Source organism: Crocodylus porosus, unplaced genomic scaffold (genome assembly GCF_001723895.1).
Source record: "Crocodylus porosus isolate Cpor-Errol unplaced genomic scaffold, CroPor_comp1, whole genome shotgun sequence".
Classification (NCBI taxonomy): Eukaryota; Metazoa; Chordata; order Crocodylia; family Crocodylidae; genus Crocodylus; species Crocodylus porosus.
In genome coordinates, this window is record NW_017728910.1 from 24,832,061 (window position 1) to 24,836,686 (window position 4,626).

Sequence of the window (4,626 nt, forward strand, 5' to 3'; positions counted from 1 at the left end):
CAGCCCAGATCTGACCCTGATCCAATGCCACAGCCCAGATCTGACCCTGATCCAATACACCAGGTCCAATCTGACCCCAGATCCAATGCCACAGCCCAGACCTGATCCTGGATCCAATGCCACAGCCCAGACCTGATCCTGGATCCAATGCCACAGCCCAGATCTGACCCTGATCCAATACGCCAGGTCCAATCTGACCCCGGATCCAGTGCCGCAGCCGAGATCTGACCCTGATCCAATATGCCAGGTCCAGTCTGACCCTGGATCCAATGCCAGAGCCCAGACTTGACCCTGGATCCAATACACCAGGTCCAGTCTGACCCTGGATCCAATGCCACAGCCCAGATCTGACCCTGGATCCAATGCCACAGCCCAGGTCTGACCCGGATCCAATGCCACAGCCCAGGTCTGACCCTGATCCTATACACCAGGTCCAGTCTGACCCCGGATCCAATGCCACAGCCCAGATCTGACCCCGGATCCAATGCCACAGCCCAGGCGTGTTGGGAGGGCTCTGCTCAGGTCCAAACCCTATGCCTTGGGCCTCATTTTTCAAGCTAACTTTTCCTTTCAGAAGTGACTTAAACTGAATTAAACTGCGCCTGTGTTGCACAGAAACCAAAACCGAAAGGAGGCAGAAACGCCAGAGAGCTCGAGACCGCTCTGAGCTTGGAGCAGCAGCGAAGGGCTTGGAAACATATAGCGAGATACTTGCTCCGCAGGAAAAGCGTGGTTGTGACTAATATCCCCTGCAGAGGTAAAACCCTCCACGGCGGGTTTTTTGTTTGTTTTTTTTGCTTGCCTCAACATTATCGAGCAAAACGTCAAACACTTTCATAAAACAATTCCTGCACGGGGCCTGCAACCTCAGCATTGCTTTACTCATGTGAAGAGCCTTTCGGTGGTGGGAACAGCTTCTGCAGAATCAGGTCAGTAGGGCTCGTAGCACGAACCAAACTTCAGAGGCTCCAAAAACTTTATAAGGGGCAGGCTGTGTATGAGGAATCAGAATGAAAGAGCCCAGATAAGAATCTGCCACTTGCTTCTACTAGCCGGCCCGGCCGATATTTGCCTACCGCATCAGAAAAGGCAGCTCGGGAGGCAGCAGTGGGGAGATAGTGCTGGGGCGAAGTGGGAACTCAGTCAGCAGTTTTGTTTCTCGCTTTCCCGTAAGATGCCGGCAGCCCTGCCTCTGGCTCACTTTTTCCACCCTGCCTCAGTGGCAGAATTAAAAAAAAGGTATCGGCGCTATTAGGTGTTGCTGGCTGCCTGGTCGCAGGTCGTGTGCTGCGGTTAGCTGAGCGTGTGCTCGGCTCGGGGCACGGACCGTGCAGGCGCCTTGTTTACGCCTCGACCTGCGGAGGAAAAGACAGGCTGAGCAGCAGGCCTGTCGGCTGCAGGGTGTGGGGCTGGTGCCGGGACCAAGCCCCCGGGCAGCCGGTGGAGGCCTGAGCCCGATTCTGGGCACAGGGTCGCGCTCCAGCGTGGTGGGCACGGGGTCATGCTCCTTGCCCGCCTGAAGAAACCCCACGTAGGACAGCAGCAGCGGGCTTTTATCCTCTTGCCATACTAGCTGCTAACCTGGGACAGGGCACGTGGAGCAGAGGACTACTTGCCCAGACAGGATGGTGTAACAGCATTGGGGAGACTGAGTCTGGCAGCACTCTGTACTGTTTGGAGCAGCTTTCTCTCCCTTCCAGCGCCTCCTATGGCATTGGAAATGCTGGGGAGACAGGGCTGGACTCAGGCATGGGCAAACCGGACGGCCACCCAGGGGGCCCAAAAATGGTAATTTATATTATCATCATTATCTCCGACGAAGGTGGGCCTGATATTAAAAGTTGGCCGGGGCCATCAGGAGCCTAGGTTCGGTGCTGCAGGGAGATGACAGTCTCCTCACTACTCCCCACCTGCAAAACCTTCCCTCCATCACACCAGCCAGACGCTGCTCAGGGCATGGCCCTTCCCGGTGCAGCGTGTTCTCCTAGTGAAAGGCCTCGCACGTCCAGGGACGCAAAGCAGAGGGCCAGAGCCAGCACCGCTGGAACGGCAGAGCAGCGCGTGCAGCCACACAGCACATTTGATCCGGAGCAAAGTGACTTTATTCCGTAGCAAGTAGAGCAGTGCACACACCCCTACGTCATCTGAAGTCACTCCCCTCTGGGGTAAAGTTCCCTCCCGGAAAGTGAGGACTAGCCACACACCAGGGTAAGTTATACCGATGTAGCAGCTGTGCGCCTGTGGCCCTAAATCCATTTCATCGCAGGGTAGCACCCATCTCGGTGCAAACCAGGTCCCCTGACACCGAACAGCCAGGCGTTATGATAGCGCCTACTGCAGACATTCAGCCTGGCAGAGCTGGCCCCATCACGGCTCCTCACTACAGACGAGAGTTCCTACAGCGTGCAAGCCAGGCTAAGTTACTCCAGAGTAATTGTGATGTGTGTTCTCACTTGTCATCTTCATGCCTTTGGGAGGAAGGTGTCAGCAGATGATACGTCCTTGAGGGGTACCGCTGAGAAAGACCCATTGGTGCCCAGTCCAGAGAGGTGCCATTCAGGAGGGCACCCCCAGGAGGAAGGGGCAGAGGAGGGCTCCCTTGGGCTAGCATGGCTCTGTACTCAGCACAGGCCGCGTCCTGACCCTGCCCTCACCTGGGTGTGCCAAAACTTGAGCCTGGCATGGCAGTGCTGTGAGCTGGAGAGCTCTGCTCAGCCCCTGTGTGTGTGCATGTGTGGGTGTGGGTGTGTGTGCTTGTATTTGCATGCAGGGGTACATATCTGTGTATGCATGTGTGTGTATGGGGTGTGTGCTTGTATACGCATGTGTGGCATACATATGTTTGTAGGAATATGTGTGTACGGGCGTGTGTGCTTGTACATGCAGGTGTGGTGTATATATGTTTGTATGTATATGTGTATATGGGGGTGTGTGCTTGTATTTGCATGCAGGGTTACATATATTTGTATGCATATGTGTGCACAGGGATGAGTACTCATACACACATGGATGGCTTACATATGTTTGTAGGCATATGTGTGGGGGGGTGTACTTGTACACACATGTGGCATACAATCATATGTTTGTGTGCTTAGGTGTGTACAGGGGTGCATAATTCTATGTACATGTGCGGTGTATACATATGTTTGTGTGCATATGTGTGTACAGGGGTACGTATTTGTATGTGCATGTGCTGCATACATATGTTTGTAGGCATATGTGTGTATGGGGGGCGTGCTTGTACGCGCATGTGGCGTACATATACTCATATGGTTAGGTGTGTACAGGGGTGTGTACTTGTATGCACAAGTTTGTACGCATATGTGAGTGCGCTTGTAGGTGCATGTGTGTCTTTCTGGCCACGCGCTATAGCCAGAGTTGGGCTCCTGTGGCTGTGGAGGGAGAAAGAAGAGGAGCCGGCCAGGACAGCCGGGCTGTGCTGGGGATTGCGGGGCCGGGGGGTTATTTGCTCAGGGGGTAGGTCAGGCCCTGCTGTTTGTGTGCTAGGAGTGCACGCTCCAGCGTGCTATTTTAGGCAGTTCCAGTTTCACCTCACCTGAAACCGAGAGCCCGCGAGGTATGCAGTCCTGCCCGGCTCAGTCATCTCGACATTTTCCACGCTGGCCTCTCTCGGGCAGGCTGCTGTTTGCCCGCCAACACCCCGGTCGCGAATGGCTCCATCAGCAGCAGGATCCACCTGAACCCTCTCATCGGACAGCCCCTCCCTGCAGCCTGTTCGGGGGGCTGGGGCAGGCCCCCTAGATTGGCAGCTGTCCTAGGGACAAGGCGCCGGGGAGCTCTGCCTCCTCTGCACGGACCTCTGACTCCTCTCCTCGCTCCCCATCTGCTGCTCCTGTTGGTCCAGTGCTCAGCTCTCCCGCAGAGCATCAATCCTGGCCTGAAACCCAGTCCTGCGGTCCCCTGCACACAGCCCTGCCGATGACCCTCGGTCCTGCACCGCAGACCTCTGTCTGGCACTGCCAGCTGTAGTGACTGGAGGGGTCCTAATGACTTGTTGTCCCTGGAGGAAGCTGAGCCCCAGACAGCTCATTCCTACTGTGATCTGGCGCCAGAATTGGCAGCTGATGCTCCAGAGGGGAAGGGGTAGAGATGCAAAGCCGAGGTCCTAGCACTGAGAGCCGGTCAGCTCCTACCTTTGCTTTTCCAGCATGCAGAAGTTGCGTACAGGCTGCGAAGAGATGCCACAGTGGGGCTTGGCACCAGGGGATGCGTTCGCCGTGCCGGACAGGCTTCTCAGACACCCGTGGCTGGTCTAAGAATAGGACTGAGGCAGGAGAGGAGCTGTGTGGCTGTGGTGGCCTGAGCTTTTGGCTGGGGAGACACCACGATTTGTGGCTGCACCGTGCTCTGGATTTGACCTCACCGAATTAAGCAGAAAACCAGTGGGCAGGCCTGGGTCTGACCCTCCCTCAGCTTTGCAGCGGTGTCCCTCCATCGGCATCTCTGGATTTGCTCCTGCTTGTCACCAGTACAAGGGAGAGAAGAGTTTGGCCCGGAGCAATCTCACTGCAGCTAGACATGACATCACGGATCTGATTCTCCGTGGTCCTGGCATCCTGTTTTCAGGTGGCCATGCGCACAGTGGGAAATGACTTCCAAAAGGGG